Source organism: Somniosus microcephalus, chromosome 13 (genome assembly GCF_052327205.1).
Source record: "Somniosus microcephalus isolate GS21.2 chromosome 13, FLI_Smic_1.0, whole genome shotgun sequence".
Lineage (NCBI taxonomy): Eukaryota > Metazoa > Chordata > Chondrichthyes > Squaliformes > Somniosidae > Somniosus > Somniosus microcephalus.
In genome coordinates this window covers 62,415,459-62,434,098 of record NC_140999.1, presented here as the reverse complement: position 1 = coordinate 62,434,098, position 18,640 = coordinate 62,415,459, and positions in this window count along the sequence as shown.

Here is an 18,640-nt window from a genome sequence, read left to right as displayed (position 1 = left end):
GGGGCCAATCTATCCCCGTTGACCGTAATGGGTTTGAATGTGGCTATGATGCATTTCCCATTCGTTTAACTGGTCTGTGAATGGAGCTGACCCAATTTGAAATGTCCCACTGGTCTCTTGAGTGCTGGGCAAACAAACCTTGAGTGCTCGGTAAACAGTACTTGAGAACAAGTGTTAACAATCCTTTGTCCTGTGGTTACAGTCCAACCGTAATTGATTGACAGCTCCAAGTACTTAAGCCCTTGAGTCAACACTGTTGAGGGCTTGTAAACAAAGTCCTTTGTTCCACATTGAAAACTTCCTAAGCTGCAGTTGATTGACAGCTTCAAGTACTTAAACATATTCACACAGGCTGCCTTTCTCTTTTGCCACGAGGCCTGCTGCAGCCATCTTTGATGTCCTGGGTTTTTAAAAATACATTCCAACCAGGTTTTCTTTAATCAAATAATCTTCGGGGGCTGCCGAAATTTTGCGAACCTTACACCCCACCCTCTCTCCCTTCTTGCTCGCTCTGGCCCTCCCTCTCCCCCTTCTCTCTCGCTTCTGCGCCCTCTCCCCCTTCTCTCTGACTCTCCCCCTCCAACTCCCCCTTTTCTCCCCCTCTCCCCTCACTCTCCCCCTTCTCTCTTGCTCTCAGCCCTCCCTCTCCCCCTCCTTTCTCGCTCTCACCCGCTCACTCTCCCTTCTCTCTTGCTCTCAGCCCTCCCTCTCCCTTCTCTCTCGCTCTCCCCTTCCATCTCCCCTTCTCTCTCGCTCTCGCCCCTCCCTCTCCCCTTCTCTCGCTCTCCCCCTCCCTCTACCTTCTCTCTCGCTCTCCCCCTCCCCCTCCTTTCTCTCGCTCTCCCCTTCCCTCTCCCTTCTCTCTCGCTCTCCCCCTCCCTCTCCCTTCTCTCTTGCTCTCCCCCTCCCTTCTATCTTGATCTCCCCCTCCCTTCTCTCTTGCTCTCCCCTCCCTCTACCCCCTCTCTTTTTCTCCTCTCCGCTCCCCCTCCCCCTCTATCACCCCCTCTCCTTCTCTCCCCAGTCCCTTTCCCCCTTCTCTCTCTCTCCTCTTCCTTCCCTCTCCCGCTATCTCCCCCTGTCCTTCTCTCTGTCGCCCACCCTCTCCCCTTCTCTCTCGCTCTCACCACTCCGTCTCCCCTTCACTCTTGCTCTCCCTACTCCCTCTCTCCCTTCCCTCTCGCTATCCCCCTCCCTCTCCCTCTCCATTCTGTCTCATTCTCCCCCTCCCTATCCATCGCCCTTCTCTCTCGCTCTCACCCCTCCCTCTCCCTCTCCATTCTCTCTCGCTCTCCCTCTCCATCTCCCTCTCCATTCTCTCTCGCTCTCCCCCTCCCTCTCCCTTCTCTCACTCTCCCCCTCCCTCTACCTTCTCTCTCGCTCTCCCCCTCCCTCTCCCTTCTCTCACTCTCCCCCTCCCTCTACCTTCTCTCTTGCTCTCCCCCTCCCCCTCCCTTCTCTCGCTATCCCCCTTCCCTCTCCCTCTCCCTTCTCTCTCGCTCTCCCCCTCCCTCTCCCTTCTCTCTTGCTCTCACCCTCTCCTACTCCTTCTCTCTTGCTCTCCCCATCGCTCTCCCCCTTCATTCTTGCTCTCGCCCCTCCACTCCCCCTCTCTCTCGCTCTCACCCCTCCCTTTCCCCCTTCTCTCACGCTCTCCCCCCTCCTTCTCCCTCTCCGTTCTCTCGTGCTCTCCCCTCACTCTCCTTTCTTTCTTGCTCACCCCTCCCTCTCCCTCTCCCTCTCACTCACCCCTCCCTCTCCCTCTACCTCTCCCTTCTCTCTTGCTCTCCCCCTCCCTCTCCCCCTCCCTTCTCTCTTGCTCGCACCTCCCTCTCCCCCCTCTCTCACTCTCCTCTCCCTCCCTCTCCCCACTCTCTCTCTCCCCCTCTCAACCTCTCTCTCCCCAGTCCCTCTCCCCTTCTCTCTTCATCTCCCCCCTCCCTCTCCCCCAACTCTCTCACTCTCGCCCTTCTCTCTCGCTCTCCTCCCTGTAGGGTTTTTTTGGTATATGCTGTATTTGCCTGGTCAGTCAGCCGTGTGTCTGAGCTTTTCCAGCCATGTGCGGTTCGAATCGCTTCCCCTTTGCTTCTGACCACCGGATTTATTTCTGTGGCGATGTAGACAAGACGAGACCAGTGGTTGGGTGCAAAGAAAACCAACGTTTATTGAATTAAAGATTAAATTGCTATACAGTGAAAATAATTATGAATACAGCACACCTTTACTTAACGGGAAGGAGAAAAGATGGACACATTGAGGGAAAATTGACTAAAATAACAATTTAACAAATTTCCCCTTTACTTCCCACCCCTTATACCTATCTAAGTTGCCTTGTAATGGGCCAGAAAGTTCATGCTCACCAGTCTACGATGTTGAAACGCGTGCTCCGTGCCCTGCGATCTGCTTGGGTTTTTCACTGCCCGAAGTAGAGATACCCCAGTGATTCAAAAGTAACTTCGAGTAATCCACTTCTTCGGGCGGGCTGTGAAGTTCCTCTTGAAGGCAGGGCACCGGAGGCGAGGCAGTAGAGAGAGAGAGAATGGCTTCCTGAGGGGCTACCTTTATACCCCATTGGGAGCCCTTATATTTGTGCCCAAATCTGGACGTATCTGGGTTACACAAAAGGGGCCAATCTATCCCCGTTGACCGTAATGGGTTTGAATGTGGCTATGATGCATTTCCCATTCGTTTAACTGGTCTGTGAATGGAGCTGACCCAATTTGAAATGTCCCACTGGTCTCTTGAGTGCTGGGCAAACAAACCTTGAGTGCTCGGTAAACAGTACTTGAGAACAAGTGTTAACAATCCTTTGTCCTGTGGTTACAGTCCAACCGTAATTGATTGACAGCTCCAAGTACTTAAGCCCTTGAGTCAACACTGTTGAGGGCTTGTAAACAAAGTCCTTTGTTCCACATTGAAAACTTCCTAAGCTGCAGTTGATTGACAGCTTCAAGTACTTAAACATATTCACACAGGCTGCCTTTCTCTTTTGCCACGAGGCCTGCTGCAGCCATCTTTGATGTCCTGGGTTTTTAAAAATACATTCCAACCAGGTTTTCTTTAATCAAATAATCTTCGGGGGCTGCCGAAATTTTGCGAACCTTACACCCCACCCTCTCTCCGTTCTTGCTCGCTCTGGCCCTCCCTCTCCCCCTTCTCTCTCGCTTCTGCTCCCTCTCCCCCTTCTCTCTGACTCTCCCCCTCCAACTCCCCCTTTTCTCCCCCTCTCCCCTCACTCTCCCCCTTCTCTCTTGCTCTCAGCCCTCCCTCTCCCCCTCCTTTCTCGCTCTCACCCGCTCACTCTCCCTTCTCTCTTGCTCTCAGCCCTCCCTCTCCCTTCTCTCTCGCTCTCCCCTTCCATCTCCCTTCTCTCTCGCTCTCGCCCCTCCCTCTCCCCTTCTCTCTCGCTCTCCCCCTCCCTCTTTCCCTTCTCTCTCACTCTGCCCCCTCCCTCTCTCCTTTCTCACTCGCTCTCCCCCTCCCTCTCTCCCTTCTCTTTTGTTCTCCCCCTGCCTCTCCCTATCCCTTCTCTCTCGCTCTCCCCCTCGCTCTCCCTCTACCTTCCCTCTTTCTCTCCCTCCTCCCTCTCTTCCTTCTGTCTCGCTCTCCCCTCATTCTCTCCCTTCTGTCTCATTCTCCCCCTCCCTCTCCCGATCCCTTCTCTCTCACTCTCCCACTCCCTTCTCTCTCGCTCTGCCCTCCATCTCCCTTCCCTTCTCACTCACTCTCCCCTCCCTCTCCCTCTCCCTTCTCTCTCGCTCTCCCCCTTCCTCTCCCTTCTCTCTTGCTCTCACCCCTCCCTCTCCCCTTCTCTCTCACTCTCCCCCTCCCTCTCAATCTCCCCCTTCTCTCTCCCTCTCCCCCTCCCTCTACCCCCTCTCTCTCATCTCCCCTCCCTCCCCCCTCTCCCTGCCCCTCACATTCTCTCTCTCCGCAGTCCCTCTCCCTCTTCTCTCTCCCTCTCCCCCTCCCTCTCTCTCTCACTCTTGCCCTCTCACTCGCTCCTGCCTCACCTTCTCTCTCGCTCTCCCCCTCCATCTCCCCCTTCATTCTTGCTCTACCCCTCTCTCACTCTCCCCTTCTCTCTCTCTCCCCTTCTCTCTCTCGCCCTTCTCTCTCTCTCCTCTCCCCTCCCTTTCCTCCTCTCCTCTCCCCTCCCTCTCCCCTCTCTCTCTCCCTCCTCTCCCCTCACTCTCTCTCCCCTTCTCTCTCGCTCTCCCCCTCGCTCCCCCTTCTCTCTCTCTCCTCTCCCCTCCCTCTCCCCTTCTCTCTCTCCTCCCCTCCCTCTCCCCGTCTCTCTCTCTCTCCTCCCCCTCCCTCTCCCTCTCCCCTTTCTCACTCTCCCCCTCCCTCTTCCTTCTCTCTCACTATCCTCCTCCCTCTCCCTTCTCTCTCCTCCCCCCTCCCTCTCCCCCTCTCTCACTCTCCTCTGCCCTTCCACTCCCCCCTCTCACTCTCCTCTTCCCTCACTCTCCCCCTCTCTCTCTCCCCCTCTCCTTCTCTCTCTCCCCAGTCCCACTCCCCTTTCTCTCTCCCTCTCCCCCTTCTCTCTCACTCTCGCCCTTCTCTCACTCACCCCCTTCCTCTCCCCCTTCTCTCTCTCACCTCTCCACTCCCTCTCCCCCCTCTCCTCCCCGCCCTCTCCCCCCCTCTCTCTCTCTCCCTCTCCCCCCTCTCCTTCTCAAATTCAAATTCAAATTGCTTTATTGGCATGACAAGTTACATCTTATGTTGCCAAAGCATCGGAAAAAATTCATGTTTGTTCACAAAAATACAGATCTATCCATACAGTGTATAAACAGATATATCCCTGAGTGTATAAATATACTTTCATATAATTTATATATACTCTTATCTTATCTTTAGTGGTTGTCCCTCTGTTTATGGCAAGCTGTAACATAGTGTGCCGCCAGTGTTATGCAACTTCTCTCTTCCCCTAGTAGGTATGGGAGTTTTTGGTCGTCATTCAATTTTCTGAATTCCGGGCATATTTTTGTAAATTTTGGGTAGAAATTCTCCCATACGCCCTGATATTTTCTACAAGCTGTGAGGAAGTGCATCTCTGTCTCCACCATTCCCTGACTGCAGTGAGAGCATATCCTGTCCTCCCTTGGTAGCCGGGTCTGCCTGTGTCTACCTTTTTCGATCGCCAGGCTATGTTCACTAAGTCTGTACATTGTCAGGATTTTTCTCAGTTTGCTGTCCTTTACCATGGTTAGGTAATCAGCTATGATGTATTGTCTGTTTAGGGCCAAGTAGCAATTGAGTTTGCTTTGGGTTTTTGTTGTTTCTGCCCAATATGTCAGATATTGTTCCTTTTGCTTAGCGACGATTGTGTTGGGTCGAATTCTTTGTGTTACGCTGTCGCTGTCCTGGGGCTGGTTATTGTTAGTAGTGTTAGTAGTTACTTCACTGAGTCCCAGGACTAGTTGACTGAGGGTATTCTTCTTTATGGTCAGCTCTTGGCATTTCAGGGCGTCGTAGTGATAGCATTGGGGGTTGCTCATTTGTAGGTGATTCCAAAATTTGGTGGCTCTTTTTTGGATAGTGATTATTAATGGATATTGGCCTAGTTCCACCCTGCATGCATTGTTTACTGTTTTCCTTTGAGTCCGGAGGATACTTTTACAGAATTCTGCATGTAGGATCTCAATTGGGTGTTTGTCCCATTTTGCAAATTCTTGTTGTGTTAGCGGTCCCCATACCTCACTCCCTCTTCTCTCTCGCTCTCCCCCTCCCCCTTCCTCTCCCTTCTCTCTTGCTCTCACCCCTCCCTCTCCCCTTCTCTCTCACTCCCCCTCCCTCTCAATCTCCCCCTTCTTTCTCGCTCTCACTCCTCCCTCTCCCCCTCCCTTCTCTCTCTCCACTCCCCTCCCTCCACTCTCACTCTCCTCTCCCCTCCCTCTCCCCACTCTCTCTCTCTCCCCTCTCAATCTCTCTCTCCCCAGTCCCTCTCCCCTTCTCTCTCCCTCTCCCCCTCCCTCTCCCCCAACTCTCTCACTCTCGCCCTTCTCTCTCACTCTCCCCTCCCTCTCTCCTTTCTTGCTCGATCTCAACACCCCTCCCCCTTCTCGCTCGCTCTCACCCTTCCCTCACCCCCTTCTCTCTCGCTCTCCCCTCTCTCTCCCCCTTCTCTCTCACTCTCCCCCTCCATCTCCCCCTTCTTTCTCCCTCTCCCCCTCCCTCTCCCCTTCTCTCTCGCTCTCGCGCCTCCCTCTCCCCTTCTCTCTCGCTCTCCCACTCCCTCTTTTCTTCTCTCACTCTCCCCCTCCCTCTCTCCCTTCTCTTTCGCTCTCCCCCTCCCTCTTTCCCTTTTCTCTCGTTATCCCTCTCCATCTCCCTTTCCTCTCGCTCTCATCCCTCCCGCTACCCCTTCTCTAGCGCTCTCCCCGCTCCATCTCCCTTCTCTCTCGCTCTCCCCCTCCCTCTACCTCTTCTCTCTCACTATCCCCTCCCTCTCCCCTTCTCTCTCGCTCTCCCCCTCCCTCTCCCCCTTCTCTATCACTCTCCCCCTCCTTCTCCTCTCCCCGACTCTGTCGGCATCCGCACTCCCTCTCCCTTGCTCTCGAATCCCTCTCCCTTCTCTCTTGCTCTCCCCACCCTCTCCCTTCCTTCTCTCTCGCACTACCCCTCACACCCTCTCCCTCTCCCTTCTCTCTCTCTCCCCCTCCCTCTCCCTTCACTCTCACTCTCCCCCCTCCCTCTCCCCCTGCTCTCTTGATCTCCCCCTATCTCGCTCTCCCCCTCTCTCGTTCTCTCCCCTTCTCTCTCGCTCCTCTCCCCTCCCTCTCCCCCCTCCCTCTCTCCTCTCCCCTCCCTCTCCCCCTCTCCTTCTCTCTCTCCCCAGTCCCTCTCATTCTCTCTCACTCTCTCCCTTCTCTCTTGCTCTCTCCCTCCCACTCCCTCTCCCTTCTCTCTCGCTCTCCCACTCACCCCTTCTCTCTCGCTCTCCTACCTCCCCCTCCCCCTTCTCGCTCGCTCTGCCCCTCCCTCGCTCTCTCTCCCTTCTCTCTCTCCTCTCCCCTCCCTCTGCCCTTCTCACTCTCTCTCCTCCCCCTCCCTCTCCCCTCTTTCTCACTCTCCCCCACCTTGCTTCTCTCGTGCTCTCCCCCTCCCTCTCCCTTCTCTCTCGCTCTCCCCCTCCCTCTCCCTCTCCCTTCTCTCTTGCTCTCATCCCTCCCTCTCCCTATTCTCTCTCACTCTCCTCCCTCGCTCTCCCCTTCTCTCTCTCTCCTCCCCTTCTCTCTCTCTCTTCTCCCCTCTCTTTCCACCTCTCCTCTCCCCACCCTCTCCCCCTCTCTCTCTCCCTCCTCTCCCCTCATTCTCTCTCCCCCACTCTTCTCCCCCTTCTCTCTTGCTCTCCCTCTCTCGCTCACCCCCTCTTTCGCTCTCTCCCCCTCCTCTCTCGCTCCTCTCCCTCCCTCTCCCCCTCTCTCTCTCCTCTCCGCTCCCTCTCCCCCTCTCTATCCTCTCCCCTCCCTCTGCCCCTCACTCTCTCCCCCTCCTTCTCTCTCGCCCCAGTCCTTCTCCTCATTCTCTCTCTCTCCTCTCCCCTTTCTCTCCCCCCTCTCTCTCCTCTTCCCTCCCTCTCCCCCTCTATCTCTCCCCCTCTCCTTCTCTCTCTCCCCAGTCCCTCTCCCCCTTCTCTCTCACTCTCGCCCTTCTCTCTCACTCACCCCCTTCCTCTCCTCCTTCTCTCTCTCACCTCTCCCCTCCCTCTCCCCTCTCCTCTCCCCGCCCTCTCCCCCTCTCTCTCTCTCTCCCCTCTCTCTCCCTCTCCCTCTCCCCCTTCTCTCTCGATCTCCCCCTGTCTCGCTCTCTCCCTCTTCTCTCTCTCTCCTCTCCCCTCCCTCTCCCCCTCACTCTCTCCTCTCCCCTCTCCTTCTCTCTCTCCCTCGTCCTTCTCCTCTCTCGCTCTCTCCCTTCTCTCTCCCTCTCCCCTCCCTCTCACCCTTCTCTCTTGCTCTCACCCCTCCCTCTCCCCTTCACTCTCGCTCTCTTCCTCCCTCTCCCCTTCTCTCTTGCTCTCACCCCTCCTCTCCCCTTCTCTCTCATTTTCCCCCTCCCTCTCACTCTCCCTTCTCTCTAGTTCTCCCCCTCCCTCTCCCTCTCCCTTCTCCCTCGCTCTCCCCCTCCCTCTCCCTCTCCCTTCTCTCTTGCTCTACCACTCACGCCCTTCCATGTGGCTCTCCCACCCCCCCTCCATTCACTCTCGCTCTCCCCCTCCCTCTCCCTTCTCTCTCGATTTCCGCCTCACTCTCTCCCTTCTCTCTGGCTTTCCCCCTCCCTCTATCCCCTCACTCTCGCCACTCCCTCTCCCCATTCTCTCTCACACCCTCCCTCTCCTTCTCTTTTGCTCTGCCCCTCCCTCTCCCCTTCTCTCTCGCTCTCCCCCTCCCTCTCTCCCTTCTCTTTTGTTCTCCCCACTCCTTCTCCCCTTCTCTCTCTCCTCTCCCCTCCCTCTCCCCTTCTCTCTCTCTCTCCTCCCCCTCCCTCTCCCTCTCCCCTCTTTCTCACTCTCCCCCCCTTGCTTCTCTCTCACTCTCCCTCTCCCTCCCCCTTCTCTCTCGCTCTCCCCCCTCCCCCTCCCTTCTCTCTCGCTCTCCCCCTCCATCTCCCCCTTCACTCTTGCTCTACCCCTCTCTCGCTCTCCCCCCTCTCGCTCTCCCCTTCTCTCTCTCTCTCCCTTCTCTCTCTCCCCCTTCTCTCTCTCTCCTCTCCCCTCCCTTTCCTCCTCTCCTCTCCCCTCCCTCTCCCCTCTCTCTCCACTCCTCTCCCCTCACTCTCTCTCCCCTTCTCTCTCGCTCTCCCCCTCGCTCCCCCTTCTCTCTCTCTCCTCTCCACTCCCTCTCCCCTTCTCTCTCTCCTCCCCTCCCTCTCCCCTTCTCTCTCTCTCTCCTCCCCCTCCCTCTCCCTCTCCCCTTTCTCACTCCCCCCCTCCCTCTTCCTTCTCTCTCGCTATCCTCCTCCCTCTCCCTTCTGTCTCCTCCCCCTCCCCCTCTCTCTCTCTCCTCTCCCCTTCCACTCCCCCCTCTCACTCCCCTCTTCCCTCCCTCTCCCCTTCTCTCTCTCACCTCTCCCCGCCCTCTCCCCCTCTCCTCTCCCCGCCCTCTCCCCCCTCTCTCACTCTCCCACTCCCTCTCCTTCTCCCCCTTCTCTCTCACTCTCCCCCTCTCTCTCTCTCCCCCTTCTCTTTCTCTCCTCTCCCCTCCCGCTCCCCCCCTCTCTCACTCTCCTCTCCCCTCCCTCTCCCCCCTCTCTCTCCGCCTCTCCTGCTCTCTCTCCCCAGTCCCTCTCCTTCTTTCTCGCTCTCTACCTTCTCTCTCCCTTTCCCCATTCTCTCCCTCTGTTCCTTCTCTCTCGCTCTCCCCCCCTCACTCTCCCACTTCCCTCTTGCTCTCACCCCTCCTCTCCCCTTCTCTCTCACTCACCCCCTCCCTCTCTCCCATCTCTCTCGCTCTCCCCCTCCCTCTCTCCCTTATCTCGTTTTCCCCCTCCCTCTCCCTCTCCCTTCTCTCTCATTTTCCCCTCTCCCTCTCCCTTCTCTCTAGTTGTTCCCCTCCCTCTTCCTCTCCCTCGCTCCCCCCTCCCTCTCCTTTCTCCTTCTCCCCCCTCCCTCTCCCTTCTCCCTCGCTCTCCCCTCCCTCTCCCTCTCCCTTCTCTCTTGCTTGCCCCTACCACTCCCTCTCCCTACTCTCTTGCTCTCCCCTCCCTCTCCCCCCTCCCTCTCCTGTAAGGTTCACAAAATTTTGGCAGCCCCCGAAGATTATTTGATTAAAGAAAACCTGGTTGGAATGTACGTTAAAAACCCAAGACTTCAAAAATGGCTGTAGCCGGCCCTGTGGCAAAATTGAAAGACAGCCTGTATGAATATGAAAGGAGGATCTCCCAGCACTGGCTGATGAAAGGATTGAAAAAAACCTAGCTTCTGAGTACTTAAGTACTTGAACCTGTCAATCAGGTGCGGTTAGGAAGTTTCAACGTGGAACAAAGGACTCTGTTTACACAAGCCCTCAGCAGTGTTGACTCAAGGGTTGCTGTCAATCAAGTTGCGGTTGGGCTGTAACCACAGGACAAATGATTGTTTACCTAACACTCAAGAAACCAGTGGGACATTTCAAATTGGGACAGCTCCATTCATCAAACCAGATAAATGAATGGGAAATGCATTATAGCTGCATTCAAACCCATTACGGTCAATGGGGCCAGATTGGTCCCTTTTGTGTAACACAGATACATCCAGATTTGGGTGTGAAGTTAAGGGCTCCCAATGGGGTATAAAGGTAGCCCCTCAGGAAGCCATTCTCTCTCGACCGCCTTGCCTCCGGTGCCCTGCCTTCAAGAGGATAGTCACAGCCGCCCAAAGAAGTGGAATACCCGCAGTTACTTTTGAATTACTGGGGTATCTCTACTTCGGGCGGTGAAAAATCCAAGGCAGACTGCAGGTCATGGAGCAGGCGTTTCAGCATCGTAGACTGGTGAGCATAAACTTTCTGGCTCATTAGAAGGCAACCTAGATAGGTATAAGGGGTGGGAACTAAAGGGGAATTTTGTTAAATTGTCATTTTAGCCAATTTTCCCTCGATGTGTCCGTCTTTTCTCCTCCCCGTTATGTAAAAGTGTGCTGTATTCATAATTATTTTCACTGAATAGCAATGCATTCTTTATTTCAATCAAACATTGGTTTTCTTTGCACCAAACCACTGGTCTCGTTTTGTCTATATCGTTACTGAAATAAGTCCGGCAGTCAGAACCAAAGGGGAAGCGACTCGAACCGCACGGGGCTGGAACAGCTCAGACAGACGGCTGACTGACCAGGCAAAAACCCCAAAACCAAAACCCCCCCTTACACTCCCTCTCCCTTCTCTATCGCTCTCCCCTCCCTCTCCCTTCTCTCGCTCTCCCACTCACCCCCTTCCCTCTCGCTCTACCCCCCTTCTCTCTCGCTCTCCCCCTCTCTCGCTCTCCCCCTCTCTCGCTCTCCCCCTCTCTCACTCTCCCTTCTCTCTCTCTGCCCTTCTCTCTTGCTCTCCCTTTCTCTCTCTCTCCCCCTGCTCGCTCTCCTCTCCCCTCCCTCTCCCCCTCTCCTCTCCCCACTCTCTCTCTCTCCCCACCCCCCTCCCTCTCTCTCTCTCCCCCACTCCTTCTCCCCTTCTCTCGCTCTCCCCCTCGCTCACCCTTCTCTCTCTCTCCTCTCCCCTCCCTCTCCCCCTCTCTCGTCTCCTATCCCTCTCCCCACTCTCTTTCTCTCTCCTCTCCCCTCCCTCTCCCCCTCTCTCACCCCGCTCTTTCTCTCCCTCCCCAGTACCTCTGACCCTTCTCTCTCTCTCCTCTTCCCTCCCTCTCCCCCTCTCTCTCCCCCTCTCCTTCTCTCTCTCCCCCTCCCTCTCCACCTTCTCTCTCGCTCCCCCCTCCCTCCCCCCTTCTCTCTCGCACTCCACTTCCCTCTCCCCCTTCTCTCGCTCTCCCCCTCCCTCTCCCCCTTCTCTCGCTCTCCCCTCCCTTTCCCCCTTCTCTCTCGCTCTCCCCCTCCCTCTCCCCCTTCTCTCGCTCTCCCCTCCCTTTCCCCCTTCTCTCACTCTCCCCTCTCTCTCCCCCTTCTCTCGCTCTCCCACTCCCTCTCCCATTGTTTGACGCACTCCCCCTTCCCGCTCTCCCTTCTCTCTCGCTCTCCCCACTCCCACTATCCCTTGACTTTCATTCTCCCCTCCCTCCTCTCTCGCTCTCCCCCTCCCTCTCCCTTCTCTCTCTCACCTCTCCCCTCCCTCTCCCCCCTCTCCTCTCCCCGCCCTCTCCCCCTCTCCCCTCTCTCTCTCCCTCTCATTCTCCCCGCCCTCTCCCCCTCTCCCCTCTCTCTCTCCCTCTCCTTCTCCTCCTTCTCTCTCACTCCCCCTTCCCTCTCCCCCTTCTCCCTTGATCTCCCCCTCTCTCACTCTCCCCCTCTCTCGCTCTCTCCCCTTCTCTCTCTCTCCTCTCCCCTCCCTCTCCCCCCTCTCTCTCTCCTCTCCCCTCCCACTCCCCCTCTCTCTCTCTCCTCTCCCCTCCCTCTCCCCCTCTCTCTCCCCCTCTCCTGCTCTCTCTCCCCAGTCGCTCTCCTGCTCTCTCGCTCTCTACCTTCTCTCTCCCTCTCCCCATTCTCTCACTCTGTTCCTTCTCTCTCGCTCTTCCCCCTCCCTCTCACCCTTCTCTCTCGCTCTCACCCCTCCCTTTCCCCCTTCACTCTCACTCTCCCCCACCTCTCCCACTTCTCTCTTGCTCTCACCCCTCCTCTCCCCTTCTCTCTCACTCGCCCCCTCCCTCTCTCCCATCTCTCTCGCTCTCCCCCTCCCTCTCCCCCCTCTCTCTCCTCTCCCCTCCCTCCCCCCTCTCCCCCTCTCATTCTCTCTCTCCGCAGTCCCTCTCCCTCTTCTCTCTCCCTCTCCCCCCCCTCCCCCAACTCTCTCACTCTTGCCCTTCTCACTCGCTCTCGCCCCTCCCTCTCCCCTTCTCTCTCGCTCTCCCCCTCCCTCTCTCCCTTCTCTCTCGCTCTCCCCCTCCCTCTCTCCCTTCTCTTTCGTTCTCCCCACTCCTTCTCCCCTTCTCTCTCTCCTCTCCCCTCCCTCTCCCCTTCTCTCTCTCTCTCCTCCCCCTCCCTCTCCCTCTCCCCTCTTTCTCACTCTCCCCCCTTGCTTCTCTCTCACTCTCCCTCTCCCTTCCCCTTCTCTCTCGCTCTCCTCCCTCCCCCTCCCTTCTCTCTCGCTCTCCCCCTCCATCTCCCCCTTCACTCTTGCTCTACCCCTCTCTCGCTCTCCCCCTCTCTCGCTCTCCCTTTCTCTCTCTCTCCCCTTCTCTCTCTCCCCCTTCTCTCTCTCTCCTCTCCCCTCCCTTTCCTCCTCTCCTCTCCCCTCCCTCTCCCCTCTCTCTCCCCTCCCTCTCCCCTCTCTCTCCCCTCCTGTCCCCTCACTCTCTCTCCCCTTCTCTCTCGCTCTCCCCCTCGCTCCCCCTTCTCTCTCTCTCCTCTCCCCTCCCTCTCCCCTTTTCTCTCTCCTCCCCTCCCTCTCCCCTTCTCTTTCTCTCCTCCCCCTCCCTCTCCCTCTCCCCTTTCTCACTCTCCCCCCTCCCTCTTCCTTCTCTCTCGCTCTCCCCCTCCCTCTCCCCCTTCTCTATCGATCTCCCCCTATCTCGCTCTCACCTCCTCTCTCTCTCTCCTCTCCCCTTCCACTCCCCCCTCTCTCTCCTCTTCCCTCCCTCTCCACCCTCTCTCTCCCCCTCTCCTTCTCTCTCTCCCTAGTCCTTCTCCTCTCTCGCTCTCTCCCTTCTCTCTCCCTCTCCCCATTCTCTCTCACTCTCCCCCTCCCTCTCCCCTTCTCTCTCGCTCTCCGCGTCTCTCCCTCTCCCTTCTCTATCGCTCTTCCCTCCCTCTCCCCCTCCCTTCTCTCTCGCTCTCCCCCTCTCTCGCTCTACCCCTCTCCCTTCTCCCTCACTCTTCCCCTCCCTCTCCCTTCTCTCTCACTCTCCCACTCACCCTCTTGCTCTCCCCCTCCCTCTCCCCTTCTCTCTCACTCTCCCCCTCCCTTTCCCCCCTCTCCTTCTCCCCTTCTCTCTCACTCTCCCCCTCCCTCTCCCCCTTCTCCCTCGATCTCCCCCTCTCTCACTCTCCCCCTCTCTCACTCTCTCCCCCTTCTCTTTCTCTCCTCTCCCCTCTCTCTCCCCCTCTCTCTCTCCTCTCCCCTCCCTCTCCCCCCTCTCTCACTCTCCTCTCCCCTCCCTCTGCCCCCTCTCTCTCCGCCTCTCCTGCTCTCTCTCCCCAGTCCCTCTCCTTCTATCTCGCTCTCTACCTTCTCTCTCCCTTTCCCCATTCTCTCCCTCTGTTCCTTCTCTCTCGCTCTCCCCCCTCCCTCTCACCCTTCTCTCTTGCTCTCACCCCTCCCTCTCCCCCTTCTCTTTTGCTCTCCCCCCTCACTCTCCCACTTCTCTCTTGCTCTCACCCCTCCTCTCCCCTTCTCTCTCACTCACCCCCTCCCTCTCTCTCATCTCTCTCGCTCTCCCCCTCCCTCTCTCCCTTATCTCGTTTTCCCCCTCCCTCTCCCTCTCCCTTCTCTCTCATTTTCCCCTCTCCCACTCCCTTCTCTCTAGTTCTTCCCCTCCCTCTTCCTCTCCCTCGCTTTCCCCTCCCTCTCTTTTCCCCTTCTCCCCCCTCACTCTCCCTTCACCCTCGCTCTCCCCCTCCCTCTCCCTCTTCCTCCTCTCTCGCTCGCCCCTACCACTCCCTCTCCCTACTCTCTTGCTCTCCCCCTCCCTCTCCCCCCTCCCTCTCCTGTAAGGTTCACAAAATTTTGGCAGCCCCCGAAGATTATTTGATTAAAGAAGACCTGGTTGGAATGTACGTTAAAAACCCAAGACTTCAAAAATGGCTGTAGCCGGCCCTGTGGCAAAATTGAAAGACAGCCTGTATGAATATGAAAGGAGGATCTCCCAGCACTGGCTGATGAAAGGATTGAAAAAAACCTAGCTTCTGAGTACTTAAGTACTTGAACCTGTCAATCAGGTGCGGTTAGGAAGTTTCAATGTGGAACAAATGACTCTGTTTACACAAGCCCTCAGCAGTGTTGACTCAAGGGTTGCTGTCAATCAAGTTGCGGTTGGGCTGTAACCACAGGACAAAGGATTGTTTACCTAACACTCAAGAAACCAGTGGGACATTTCAAACTGGGACAGCTCCATTCAGCAAACCAGATAAATGAATGGGAAATGCATTATAGCTGCATTCAAACCCATTACGGTCAATGGGGCCAGATTGGTCCCTTTTGTGTAACACAGATACATCCAGATTTGGGTGTGAAGTTAAGGGCTCCCAATGGGGTATAAAGGTAGCCCCTCAGGAAGCCATTCTCTCTCTACCCGCCTTGCCTCCGGTGCCCTGCCTTCAAGAGGATCGTCACAGCCGCCCAAAGAAGTGGAATACCCGCAGTTACTTTTGAATTACTGGGGTATCTCTACTTCGGGCGGTGAAAAATCCAAGGCAGACTGCAGGTCATGGAGCAGACGTTTCAGCATCGTAGACTGGTGAGCATAAACTTTCTGGCCCATTAGAAGGCAACCTAGATAGGTATAAGGGGTGGGAACTAAAGGGGAATTTTGTTAAATTGTCATTTTAGCCAATTTTCCCTCGATGTGTCCGTCTTTTCTCCTCCCCGTTATGTAAAAGTGTGCTGTATTCATAATTATTTTCACTGAATAGCAATGCATTCTTTATTTCAATCAAACATTGGTTTTCTTTGCACCAAACCACTGGTCTCGTTTTGTCTATATCGTTACTGAAATAAGTCCGGCAGTCAGAACCAAAGGGGAAGCGACTCGAACCGCACGGGGCTGGAACAGCTCAGAAAGACGGCTGACCGACCAGGCAAAAACCCCAAAACCAAAACCCCCCCTTACACTCCCTCTCCCTTCTCTATCGCTCTCCCCTCCCTCTCCCTTCTCTCGCTCTCCCACTCACCCCCTTCCCTCTCGCTCTATCCCCCTTCTCTCTCGCTGTCCCCTCTTCTCTCTAACTCTGCCCCTCTCTCGCTCTCCCCCTCTCTCGCTCTCCCCCTCTCTCGCTCTCCCCTTCTCTCTCTCTGCCCTTCTCTCTTGCTCTCCCCTTCTCTCTCTCGCCCCCTTCTCGCTCTCCTCTCCCCTCCCTCTCCCCCTCTCCTCTCCCCACTCTCTCTCTCTCCCCACCCCCCCCTCTCTCTCCCCCACTCCTTCTCCCCTTCTCTCGCTCTCCCCCTCGCTCACCCTTCTCTCTCTCTCCTCTCCCCTCCCTCTCCCCCTCTCTCTCTCTTCTCCTATCCCTCTCCCCACTCTCTTTCTCTCTCCTCTCCCCTCCTCTCCCCCTCTCTCACCCCGCTCTTTCTCTCCCTCCCCAGTACCTCTGACCCTTCTCTCTCTCTCCTCTTCCCTCCCTCTCCCCCTCTCTCTCCCCCTCTCCTTCTCTCTCTCCCCCTCCCTCTCCACCTTCTCTCTCGCTCCCCCCTCCCTCCCCCCTCCCCTTGCTCTCCCCTCCCTTTCCCCCTTCTCTCTCGCACTCCACTTCCCTCTCCCCCTTCTCTCTCGCACTCCACTTCCCTCCCCCTTCTCTCGCTCTCCCACTCCCTCTCCCCTTGTTTCACTCTCTCCCCCTTCCCGCTCTCCCTTCTCTCTCGCTCTCCCCACTCCCACTATCCCTTCTCTTTCATTCTCCCCTCCCTCCTCTCTCGCTCTCCCCCTCCCTCTCCCTTCTCTCTCTCACCTCTCCCCTCCCTCTCCCCCCTCTCCTCTCCCCGCCCTCTCCCCCTCTCCCCTCTCTCTTTCCCTCTCCCCTCTCTCTTTCCCTCTCATTCTCCCCCTTCTCTCTCGCCCTCCCCTCCCTCTCCCCCTCTCCTTCTCCTCCTTCTCTCTCACTCTCCCCCTCCCTCTCCCCCTTCTCCCTTGATCTCCCCCTCTCTCACTCTCCCCCTCTCTCGCTCTCTCCCCTTCTCTCTCTCTCCTCTCCCCTCCCTCTCCCCCCTCTCCCTCTCCTCTCCCCTCCCTCTCCCCCCTCTCTCTCTCTCCTCTCCCCTCCCTCTCCCCCTCTCTCTCCCCCTCTCCTGCTCTCTCTCCCCAGTCACTCTCCTGCTCTCTCGCTCTCTACCTTCTCTCTCCCTCTCCCCATTCTCTCACTCTGTTCCTTCTCTCTCGCTCTTCCCCCTCCCTCTCACCCTTCTCTCTCGCTCTCACCCCTTCCTTTCCCCCTTCACTCTCGCTCTCCCCCTCCCTCTCCCCTTCTCTCTCGCTCTCCCCCTACCTCTCCCACTTCTCTCACCCCTCCTCTCCCCTTCTCTCTCACTCGCCCCCTCCCTATCTCCCATCTCTCTCGCTCTCCCCCCTCCCTCTCTCCCTTCTCTCATTTTTCCCCTCCCTCTCCCTCTCCCTTCTCTCTCATTTTCCCTCTCCCTCTCCCTTCCCTCTAGTTCTCCCCCTCCCTCGCTCTCCCCTCCCTCTCCCTCTCCTTTCTTATTCTGCCCCCTTCCTCTCCCACTCCCTTCTCCCTCACTCTCCCCCTCCCTCTCCCTCTCCCTTCTCTCTCGCTCACCCCACCCACTCCCTCTCCCTTCTCTCTTGCTCTCCCCCTCCCACTCCCCCCTCCCTCTCCTGTAAGGTTCACAAAATTTTGGCAGCCCCCGAAAATTATTTGATTAAAGAAAACCTGGTTGGAATGTACTTTAAAAACCCACGACTTCAAAGATGGCTGTAGCCGGCCCTGTGGCAAAAGAGAAAGACAGCCTGTATGAATATGAAAGGAGGATCTCCCAGCACTGGCTGATGAAAGGATTGAAAAAAATCCTAGCTTCTTAGTACTTAAGTACTTGAAGCTGTCAATTAACTGTGGTTAGGAAGTTTCAACACGGAACAAAGGACTCTGTTTACACAAGCCCTCACCAGTGTTGACTCAAGGGCTTAAGTGGTTGCTGTCAATCAAGTTGCGGTTGGGCTGTAACCACAGGAAAAAGGATTGTTTACCTAGCACTCAAGAGACCAGTGGGACATTTCAAACTGGGACAGCTCCATTCATCAAACCAGATAAATGAATGGGAAATGCATTATAGCCACATTCAAACCCATTACGGTCAATGGGGCCAGATTGGTCCCTTTTGTGTAACCCAGATACATCCAGATTTGGGTGCGAAGTTAAGGGCTCCCAATGGGGTATAAAGGTAGCCCCTCAGGAAGCCATTCTCTCACTACCGCCTTGCATCCGGTGCCCTGCCTTCAAGAGGATCGTCACAGCCCACCCAAAGAAGTGGAATACCCGCAGTTACTTTTGAATTACTGGGGTAACTCTACTTCGGGCGGTGAAAAATCCAAGGCTAACCGCAGGGCATGGAGCAGACGTTTCAACATCGTAGACTGGTGAGCATAAACTTTCTGGCCCATTACAAGGCAACCTAGATAGGAATAAGGGGTGGGAACTAAAGGGGAATTTTGTTAAATTGTCATTTTAGTCAATTTTCCCTCGATGTTTCCGTCTTTTCTCCTCCCCGTTAAGTAAAAGTGTGCTGTATTCATACTTATTTTCACTGAATAGCAATTCATTCTTTATTTCAATCAACCATTGGTTTTCTTTGCACCAAACCACTGGTCTCGTTTTGTCTATATCGTTACTGAAATAAGTCCGGCAGTCAGATCCAAAGGGGAAGCGACTCGAACCGCATGGGGCTGGAACAGCTCAGACAGACGGCTGACTGACCAGGCAAAATCCCCAAAACCAAAACCCCCCCTTACATTCCCTCTCCCTTCTCTATCGCTCTCCCCTCCCTCTCCCTTCTCTCGCTCTCCCACTCACCCCCTCCCCTCTCGCTCTCCCCCTTCTCTCTTGCTCTCCCCCCTTCTCGCTTGCTCTCCCCCTCTCTCGCTCTCCCCCTCTCTCGCTCTCCCCCTCTCTCGCTGCCCCCTTCTCTCGCTCTTCCCTTCTCTCTCGCTGCCCCCTTCTCTCTCTCTGCCCTTCTCTCTCGCTCTCCCCTTCTCTCTCGCTCTCCCCTTCTCTCTCTCTCTCCCTTCTCTCTCTCCTCTCCCCTCCCTCTCCCCCTCTCCTCTCCCCACTCTCTCTCTCCCCCTCCCCTCCCTCTCTCTCTCTCCCCCACTCCTTCTCCCCCTTCTC